At 37.7% G+C, this 11403-nt stretch overlaps 1 long non-coding RNA gene across 1 annotated transcript; it reads left to right on the top strand.

Moving 5' to 3' along the window:
• Nucleotides 1-2528: 2528 nt before the first annotated feature.
• On the top strand, nt 2529-5993 carry LOC108678498. Its single transcript, XR_001931325.2, has 3 exons — nt 2529-2776; nt 5421-5523; nt 5880-5993. It is a non-coding gene; the product is annotated as an uncharacterized LOC108678498 (long non-coding RNA).
• Nucleotides 5994-11403: the final 5410 nt, after the last annotated feature.

Below are 11403 nucleotides of genomic sequence, written 5' to 3' on the forward strand. Positions count from 1 at the left end.
CAAGCCTCCCTGGAAGGATTGAAAGGTGGAACATTGCTTTATTCTTGTCGAGCAAAGAGATCCCAGTAGTGCAAATTTCTACCACAATTGCAATCAAACGAGCATAATCAAATAAACCCAACTTTTTGTCCTTGCTAAGGGCTGGCATAACTATGTAAAAAAAGTCCCTCGTCATGTCCATTGTTGTATGATTCCCACTGCGGTTGCCAGATGTCGTTTCAACTAGGGAGAGCTGAAAAAAAGTTTAATTGCGCACATATATTCTCCTAGTATTAGAAGAAGTTACGTATTTTATCGCCAAAATCATTCATTGGCAGCTGGCAAGTTACATAAAGTGTTATTTAGTATGAATAAATATTGCTTTGCAATATTTAGTAGTCTCCGTTAAGCCGTGGTCGAGAGAGGACGCTCGTGCTCGTGGTCCCAAATTTCGAAATTTGTAACTTTTTACTGTGCCGTTTTCGGAACTCTTTTCGCATTTTTTTATGATCCGTGCCAGAGAATAACCGAATTTCAGTTCAGTTCAGTGAAGTCAGTAAAAGAGAGTGCAAATTGAATGAACAAGCCAAACAAGTGAAAGTGTTTTCATTTTTAAATAACGCGGACTTGTAGAGTCAGTAGAGGGTTGCCGCGAGGGTAACGCCCACGCCCTGGCCCACGCGGGACAATAAGCCTTTGTTCTCGCGCCTACCTCTTCCAGCTCTTCCCTTGAACACCTAAGCCGCTGAGATCGCCGCTCTCTGAAAGCCGCTTGCTCTCAAATCTGTAACAATTTTGAACAATCAAACAATTTGTACAATTTTTACTCAACTTGATTTCGGTTTTTTAACTTGTGTTTATCTAGCTCTGGCATTTCAAGATGGCTGGTCAGAGAGGAAAAAGATTAATTGAGAAGGCTTCCAGTCCTGTTAAACCGAATGCGAAAATCAAATCGCAAAATGAGCGAGAGGAAATTTGTAAATTTTGCAAGCTGGTTTCGATTAACGTCAATGACGCTACAGTGGCCTGTGATCGCTGCGGGGATATCGTCTGCATCATTTGTGCAAAGTTGAGCAAGACAGACTGCGCGGTTATTCGTGAAAACAAGTCAGTACACTGGTTTGCCAGGACTGCCAACAACCTGCACTTAGCGCTGTAAAAAGCGAAAAAATGGTGGAAGAGAAGTGCTCTTCTATGTTTTCTGTTTTTAAAGCCGAAATTGAAGAAACCAACAAGCAAGAGTTTAGAAAGAGAGCCGAACTGGAGGTGAACCACAAGAAAGAATTGAGCTTGTTGCGTAGCGAATTACACTCGTTACGAAACGAGCTGGTGGAAATGAAAGCTAATCTGCAAAGACGAAGCTATGCAGGAGCATATGTTCAGTCTTAAAATGCCTAGCAAATTACGGACCAGGCAATAAGTCCAGCAGCTAGCTCAATCAATCGACAGCTATGGAAAGATCGGGTTCAAAAGGCCGGATCCCTTGTGAATCAAGTCACGAAAAGTTCAAGAATCGGCAACAGGCCATGGGCCTATTTCTTCAGCGCCGACACTTCTATTCTATTCTACTGGATATTGGCTAGTTGGCAACCGTCGACCGAACGTGCGCGGCAGGTGCCATATTTCTCAAGTGTTGGTGGCTTGTTGTTTTCGATTGGAGCAACCTCATCATTCGTCGCTGTTTAAAGTTACGCCTAAAAAAATATTATACTCTCAGTAATATGAAATTTATGTTACGGATGGCTAAGGCCACTTTAGTTGTCAACTTGCTATTTGCCATCACAGTTAAGAATGTTGAGTTGACCAAAGTCAAGCGTCAGTGTCCGGCGGAGTGCCATGTGACTACGTTAGACAATGCAGAATTGACAGTGACTATATCATATGTCAGTGTGTCACTACCAAGAGAGAAATGTAATTGAGTGCATACAAGAGATGTGTATTTATATTTTCAATGCATATTCCACGTGGAAATATGATTGAATTGTTCGGAATTCTGATGTGTTGGGACATAGTGGCAAAGCAGAGAGTTTTTTTAGACTCCTTCAAGTTCATTTTTGAGTCCTATAAGTAGACAAGCAAAGTATCATGGATACCAGCATTATCATACATAAGAAATAGGTTTAAATCTTGAGTAAATGAGGAAATTAAAAATGAACTGATTCTAAAAAATTTCTGGTTTGTCACTATGTGTTGGGAATTGGAATAGTGGAATGACAATGTTGGCAAACATCAAGTCATCAACCAGTTTCACTGTCAAGTTGGGGCTTGGCCGCTTGGGCATACATTAGTAATTGAATGAACTATGAACAGAAGTGATTTTTTTGTCTACTGTCTACTAGTACTTATAGTTTATAAATACTTCAATCTTAGTGAATAAATGTAAAAAAATTTCCTTCATACCCTCAAATTCAACCTCCTTTTTATTTAAATTGGAACTGTAACATGGTAATGATGGTATGATGGGGTGGGGGCCAGGGGCAAAGCAGACTCTTAGTCTTAGTACTCTTAGCATAGACTTTCTAATTTTATAGCTTCTTCATTTTTGACTTTATTCCATTTACTAGATACCTTTTTACTTTTTGATAGATATACCAGAATTATCATACGTATGAAGATAATGTTAAAATTTCAAAGAAGTAAGGCTGTCGCTGTAAAGGAAATCAAGTTTCAAGATGAACTGGTTTCTTACAAATATCTTGTTTGCGGTTTTGCCTCTATAGCCTATAACTTTCAAGTTAGTCACTATAAAAATGTGAAGAAGACATCTCCAAGTTCTCTGACTTAGAAAAATACCTTGGTAAGTGAAAATAAAGCCCTATATTATATCATTTTGAATTTGTTTGAATGTAAAATATGATCTTGTAGCAGTGAAATTGTGCAAATAATTATTTTGGTTTTGAGTTATTATTCTAATTCATATGAAATTATTTGAAAATTTTCAACATACTTAATTGCCATATTTACATTTTTATTTAAATTGTGAGTTAATGGAAAGAATTAAAGTTATAAACAAATAAGTCTTTCTTTCAGTTTTTGATTATTGTCTTATAGCACTGCAGTGTGGAATTCTAGAGGGATATTAAATTAACCAGTACACATAGCATATTGGAAAGCAGGACCTGAAAGCTTGGAAAGGCCAGGAACTTTCCACTTTCAGTCCATCATATACATAACCTATCACTTTCCAGCTGTGATTGGTTGATGGGATTGGGATTTTAGGCCCTTCCAGCTTTCCAGCTGTGATTGGTTATTGGAATTGTAATGTTATCTGCTTTCTAGCTGTAATTGGTTGATGGAGATGCTTTCAAGCTGTGATTGGTTGTGCCCATAAGCCCTGCCCCCAAATATGGTATATGTCTACACTCTACAGTACTGGTTAACTAAACAGGTACTCAACTTGAACTTGATCATTACAAACAAAAAGCCTGGATAATTTTCAAAAAATCCATTAAATAAAAGAAAAATAGAAAATATCTGTCAAACAATTTTACAACAAATCTGAGCCTCTGAGGTACTGTACAATTGAAACAGTTTGTCCACTTTTGATCCTCCTTTTCATTTATAGTCAGTCACCTGGCACTTGACAGAGCACTGTTACTGTATCTAAGGAAAGCATTCCACCTTGGGTGGAAAGCTTTTTTATAAGTGAACTTCCATTTCTAGAATTCCACCCTGAGACCATCACTTTTTTTGAAATTACATAAAGACTATGAGAGGCAGGAGCCAGCAATTTATGGTGAGTGAAGCTAGAGTATAGACCTGTATTTTGCATGTTTCAATTCAAGTTTAACTTAGCTAGTAAAAAAATGGTATCATTTATATAAAAAAGTGGTCTAAGTTACCCCATTTTACGGTATACCAGGATGGTCTGTTGCAATTTGAAACTCTTCTCTCTCGTTTTACCTGTAGCATTTAATTTTTGTTGTCATATAATTAGGCACCAAATTGCACCTCAAATGTCCTTTGTGGTATTGAGTCCAAATTGGCAAATACTAGTTTGTTTTTTTAATTATTATATGCAAATATTAGCAAAAAATAAAAAATTGGGCCCAATACTTGACATAATATGGCAAGGTTGCACTGGGGAGCTGCCACCTACACATCTGAGCTGGTTTTTTTACCATAAAATACATGGATTTAAAAAAACTAGAGTGAAAAGTACCTGTGAAAAAATTAATAAGGATTGCATTTAAGTAATTCTATGGTTTTAAATTTCAGAATACAATAACACAGCCAACAAGGAAATATCTATCAAGCCTTCTTGAATAAACACAGTCATCATGATCTCTTATATGTTTAGAGTAAGCCTCTATAAAAACCCATATCTATTTGAGTCCTAAAAAACCCACCCATTATAAAATTTCATAGAATTATTAGGTTGTCTAACTTGCTCTAGTCATACAGGACCTATAACAATTATATATAATAACAAGAGTGACCACCAGATATCATCGTATCAAAGATCATTCTGGAATTTTGAAATTACTGTATCCTTATTTTTAGTTGATTTTATAGCAATTTTTGTCCAACTGTTGCTAGAGAGATGCACTTCACAGAGGTTTTTTGTAACTGTTTTACCTTAGCCCCACCTAAATTGTAGGTTTTATATCAATTTCATTTTTGATATTAATTGAATTTAAAAACTAATTTCTCTATGTATAGTGGTAAGAAACCCACACCAGTCCTAAAGAAGCAATTAATTATTCAAAAATATTTACATACACTATGCTTCTTGAAACTATAAATTGATGTTTTGTATTTTGTTCTGTGATAACTAACTTGAAAGTCCATAAATCATTTTCAAGAAAATTAGATATTACTGAAAGCCTACAGGCAAGTGTGTGAACCACACTCAAACAATAAAATAACATAGGCATATATTTACTCAAATAGAGATGAATTAAAATAGTAAAATCTCAAAATGTTAGGAAAAAATGCTGGTAATGGAAAGAGAAGATCAAGCCCTTTATTCATGTAGGTATTATTTTTAAAGACATATATAATGTATTCAGAAATTTTGGCATGTGGGCTTTTTCCTACACATTGGGTTTTTTAACAACATGTGGGTTTTTTAAATTTCTCATAATTTAGCTTCCTAATTAAGAACAACTAGCAATACTATGCTGTAAAATTTTGAGCGAGTGTAATAGTAGAAGCCTCAAGATTTGGCAATAAATTTCAAAGTGACAAATAAATGAATTTAAAAGTAAAGAAAATGTCACATAAATTTACCATATCACATTAACTCAGATTAAATAACATTTTTTTCTTGGAAATTGTCATGCAAGTTATACAGGTTCCAAGTAGGATTGTTTCATTGACCAAGTATTTTAGGATGTAGTGTTCAATAAACTGAATTATACTCTTATTTGTTGATTTTAGAGAGTCGTCAGATATGAAATGAAATAACTTGCCCATTGTTATTGTATTGTTATTCACAGATACGTTGCTGCAAAGGAGTTCTCTTCCACCTGTCATCCCATCTCAGGGTAAACTTCAGCTGAGCCATACACCAATGCTACACCAGCATCAAATTCAAATGAAGTTAGTATTGTCAATCTACTGGAACTTTGATGTTACTAGTTTACTCACCAATTCCAATAGCATCAATAACAGCTTATGCTATACATAGATCAACTAGATGAATAATCTATATCTAATCTTGGTATATTCCACTAAAAAATTTTGCTATATTAAAAAAAAAATCATGGGTTATTTACATGCTGTGAAGAAGCATGGTGTAAAAAATAAAAAAAAATATGTGAACCAAAATTAATGTAAAACATGAGAGCAAGTGAAATGCTATTTTAGCAAGGTATCAATCTATGAGCATACCTATTGAGCGATTAGGTTAGCTTGTTGAATCTGCTACTGTGATAACATTCGTCTTTATATTGCAGAAACTGGTAACTCATCTTATGAAGTCAATTCCAGAGGTCTCCTGCACTTGTGCCACTTCAAGTTCAAGATGAAGCTAAATTCAAGCTCAGTTCCCGTTGGTGTTACTGCATGGACCTCCTGCCGCTGTCCTTCCTTTTGGCTCTCGTGGGATATTTTTGCTACCGTCACTGCAGACCAGCAGAGTGGTGAAAATGTGAGATAGGCAGCACGTGTGACAGGCGAAACAGGCAGCAAGTGTTACAGGCGAGACAGGCAGCAAGTGTGACTTTCGAGACAGTGATCGAGTATGCGTAACAGGCGAGTCAGTATTCATGCTTGAAGGGCGAGTCGGTTTGCATGCGTGACAGGAGAGTCAGTTCGCATGCATGAAAGGCGATTCAGTTTGCATGTGTGACAGGCGAGTCGGTTTGCATGCGTGACAGGCCAGTCAGTTCTATAGTATAAATAATAATAGCGGTTTCAGCGTTTATTAGGCCGTAGGCCTGTCGCCGATTCTTAACATCGCAGAATATTCACAGCATTTTGAGGTCTCGAACTTGCAACTCACTGCTACAATTCTGCTGTGCTTAACCGCCCGGCCTCCTCGCCGATTCTGACCAGAAACTTTCGCACAGAGCTGGGATCGAACCCGCGCCTCTCTAGGGTGTCAATCTTGGTACTCTGAACTTTAACCACTGGGCCACCATGCATGAAAATTCTCACAGTTCTCATGCATGAAAAGCGAGTCAGTTTGCATGTGTGACAGGCGAATGAGTTTGCATTCATGTTCGACAGGCAAGTCTGTTTACATGCGTGGCAGGCGAGTCGGTTTGCATGCGTGATCGACAGGCGGGTCAGTTTGCATGCGTGAAAGGCGGGACAGTTTTGATGCGTGATCGACAGACAAGGATGTTTACATGTGTGACAGGCGAGACAGTTTGCATTCGTGACAGACGAGACAGTTAACACGTATGACTGGCAACACAGGCGAGAATTTGCAAGAATGGTAGGCGAGACTGACTGCCACTTTTTCCAGAACTAGGTGTAAGAGCCAGCATCTTGCAGCGTGGCAGCGGTTAGCAAATAGAGGTAACAGACTAAAAAAATATGCATCATTTTTTATGTAAGAGCAGTTGCCCAATAAACAATGTTTGCTAATTGTTTGAGTTTAATTCTTCCACCTTTATTCCTCTCACATATTGCTTATGGTTCACGAAAATTCGGATCCAAGTGCAGTAGGAGAGTGAGCATAAGTGAGTCATCGGATGATTTAAAGGCCCAGAAGTAGGTCAGCATGACCCCACAAAAGCCCAAAGTGAGTAACGTAAGTAAATCAACTTCGGGACGGACCATGACTCACCTAAGTGGATCATCCAGACCCACCCATTTCTCTCAGTGTACGCTTACAATAATTCTATTATAAGACGAACAATAAAAAAATTTAGCAATGCACAAGTGCAAGATGATCTTCTACAACATTGTCATGCGCTGTAAAGTTTGTTAGCACGTAAGATCAGTTATCTCCTGTCGATGACATATTTTGTTTTACTGTGAATCAGCGATGATTATTTTCTCACCGTGAATGACAAGGAGGGCAAATAATGGAGTGAATTCACTTCCCTGCCCCCCCCCCACAGAAGTTGGAGTACCGCAGCGAGAACGTGCCTCACTCTTTTAATGTTGAAACGGTCGCTAGCGTGTTCCATCACGTCAGTATGGGTGACAATAGTTACCATGGATGATGGAAGAAAATCAGCGACGAGTTTGCGATGATAATTTCCCTTAGGATAAAAACTTACTTTTAACATTAAATGGTTTACAAAAACCTTTTCAGCATAGCCAAGCTCGAGGACAGCTTCTCAAGCACGACTTACCACTTCCTCTGCATCCTTGATCAAGTCCAAGACAGAACAATACAACTTCCGATTCTTTAGTCTTAACGAATGCGATCCACTTACGGTCTTAAGTGGTTCGTACAAGGTCGTGCAGCTAATGTCACTCAGGTACAGGGTTTCTGGCAGCGCCATGCACAGTATCGAAGTCGGCGGGCCAAAACTCCTGTAAATACATATTTTAGTACACATCCACTGACTAACAGAGTTCCACAATATTTTATAAATAACATTTTAGGGTGATGATACAAAGCAATAGAGATCCTAACGTCCGTAAAAATAAACCAATTGCTTATAGTGCTCTTATTTTCCCGCAGAAAAATCTTAATGCGACATAAGCGGTTAGCGGCCGCGTTCTTTCTCAAGTCTCTACTTTTTTTCGACGTGAGCTTCATGACCATAAACCACCAGCACAGAGCTTGGATATGACCAGTCATTCAGTCCCCAGCTCTAATGTTCTCTGTCAACCGTGAAATCTTTCTCCAAAGATTCTCCTCTACTTAATTAAAAAAAAATATTAAGTGTTCCACCAAAAGAAAACTATATCATATAATTATTAACCATTGCTTGAGGACCAAGCCCTAATGAAGCCTTCACCGTTTCAAATTATCTGCGGATTACTGCTACTATACCTCTGCCGACGGGCATCCCAACGTGAGAATTGTCTATTGATACGTCGCAGTTGGATGCATCATAGCTAGATACATCACTACTCGATACATCATATTCTGTACAATTTTCTGCTTGCTCCATTCACACTTATTTCCTTTATCTATATTGTTTCTGCGTACGCGCTCGTGTGAAAAAAATTCTTTTCGAACTTATCTCGAATTAGCATTGAGAAAAAAATTCCTAACTTCATTTGATAATTGAAACTCTTCATAATCTAGTGGTAACCTTAAAATTTCGAGACATTTCATATACGGATTTCCTTTTTATATAATCAAAGAAGAAAAGGAATATTTGTCCATTAATTAAATTAATTAAAAAAACATTCAAGGCATATATTTATTCCCACTGACTTTCCTCTTTATAACAAAATTCACAATCTTTCTTTTTATTTTTCTTGCGGTCTTGTTAGAACTCTCTTGCCCACGCAGTGTCCAAATTTTTATTTCAGTTGGAGACCACTTTGTGGCGCGACTTCGATGAATTTAATGATTTTCGTTTGCCACAGATTTTATTTCACACCGCATTTCATTGGCATCACAGCAGCAGGCTGCAGTTCAAAAAATATCATTAGAATTATTGTGTGATAAAATAATATCGTTTGTGTAGAAATGTCTTAAATAACCGGTAAGCTTGTTATCGATGTGACAACACTTGCGCAAAATTTTCTATTTTGGAATTTGCGTAAAATTTCTTATTTTATTATTCTTATTTTATTATTATTCTTAAAATTTCTTATTTATTTAATCATGCAATTATTATGATATAACCTCATCATAATTATAAAACAATACAATCAATATTAGCATCGGTCTGTTTAAACAAGTGTATTTCACTGCTAAAGCAAGTGCTAGCAAAATGACAGACTTTTAACTTGAATGATTTCTTAACGACTGCTTATTTAATCACAATGCTTATTGATTGATAAGTTTAAAGCGAGTAAATCATCTCATTTAAATTAAAACGCAACTCATATATTAGAGTGCGAAACTTCAATCAAGGTTTTGCGAGTGCAAAAATTACTAAAAAAATTATTATAAAGTATTTTATGTTCTGATAAGCAATAACATCAACAATTAGTTTCAATTAACGGTCGATATATCAGTAGAGGAGTGAAGCCATGCTGCAACCAGCGCAGAGAAGATAAGGTGAACGCATTTAATTTGTCCAGGAACAAACTATAGGTGCTTGGTGAGCATCTAGGTGCTTGGTGAGCATCTAGGTGCTTGGTGAGGGCATCTAGGTGCTTGGTGAGAGCATCTAGGTGCTTGGTGAGGGCATCTAGGTGCTTGGTGAGAGCATCTAGGATATGGAAAAATATATGTTCAGATTTGAAATGCCTATTTCCTTATCGAACCCGGTGGAAGTCTAGTAGCTACTTCAAACTATCAAGGCACGAAAAGGAAAAGAATCGGCGACAGGCCACATCAGGCCTACACTTCAGCGCCGACATCACTATGTTATGTTATGTTATATCTAAGAGAAGGACATCTTGGGTGTCCTGGACTTCGGCACAGGTGTTGCCAAGTCCTCTTGAGTCTTCGGTCTTGTGCTGAACTTTACGAGAACAGAAAGTTCACGCTCGGGAAAAAACACAGGCATTAATATTGGTATATTAACAGAATAAATTGAAACGGAATAATAACCCGACTATAAGTGGTTCAGACCAATGTCATTACGCTACGTTAAATTTGCGCTTTGTTAGAGGATAGCCATTAATATGATCATTTACGTTAAATGAACTTGTATTAATTAGTCTTGGTCATGTAAGCGAAAGAATTGGTTCACATAGAGTGCCAAGGTACTTAAGGTACATTCAGAGAAAATTAGCCTCCATATGTGAGTCAGCCGCAAAAGTGAGTCGTAGTGACCAATTTTCTAAAGTTCTTGCAGCAGCAGCTGCGGCAAAACAACAAGTGAGTCAAAGATATTGACCGCTTGACTCAGTTGGCTTCAAGCCTCCCTGGAAGGATTGAAAGGTGGAGCATTGCTTTATTCTTGTTTGACTTTGCTGAGCAAAGAGATCCCAGTAGTGCAAATTTTTACCACAATTGCAATCAAACGAACATAATCGATAAAACCCAACTTTTTGTCCGTGCTAAGGGCTGGCAAAATTATGTAAAAAAGTCCTCGTCATTTCCATTGTTGTGTGATGCCCACTGCGGTTGCCAGATGTCGTTTCAACTAGATAGAGCTAAAAAAAACAAAATGTTTAATTGCGCACCCATATTCTCCTAGTATTAGAATAAGTTAAGTATTTTATCGCCAAAATCATTCATTGGCAGCTGGCAAGTTACATAAAAAGTGTTATTTAATATGAATAAATATTGCTTTGCTACTGGATATTGGCTAGTTGGCAACCGTCGACCGAACGTGCGCGGCAGGCGCCATATTTCTCAAGTGTTGGCGGCTTGTCGTTTTTGGATTGCAGCAACCTCATTATTCGTTGCTGTTTAAATTTACGCCTAAAAATATATTATACTCACAATAATTTGAAATTTATGTTACGGGTGGCTAAGGACACTTTAGTTGTCAACTTGCTATTTGCCATCACAGTTGAGACTGTTAAGGTGACCAAAGTCAAACGCCAGTGTCCGGCTGAGTGCCGAGTGACTACGTGACATTGCAGTATTGACAGTGTCTATATGTCAGTGTGTAACTACCAATACAGAAATGTAATTGAGTGCATAGAAGAGATGTGTATTTATATTTTCTATGCATATTCCTAGTGTGAATATGATTGAATTGTTCGGAAATCGGAACACTGATGTGTTGGAAACAGGAATAGTGGAATGACTATGTTGGCGAGCTTTTTAGTTTTACTCCTTCCGGCAGGTACGTAAACATAGCACGGCTAGTATGAGTTTTGGAGGTTTCAAACTTCAGAGGTCTCTGAATAAATGCCACGCCGGCGGTCGACAACGGACGCTGAATAACTTGCTCTGTGATTTCCTTGTGCTACCTTAATTTGACTGTGATAGTC

This window comes from Hyalella azteca, unplaced genomic scaffold, assembly GCF_000764305.2.
Source record: "Hyalella azteca isolate HAZT.00-mixed unplaced genomic scaffold, Hazt_2.0.2 contig15682, whole genome shotgun sequence".
NCBI lineage: Eukaryota > Metazoa > Arthropoda > Malacostraca > Amphipoda > Hyalellidae > Hyalella > Hyalella azteca.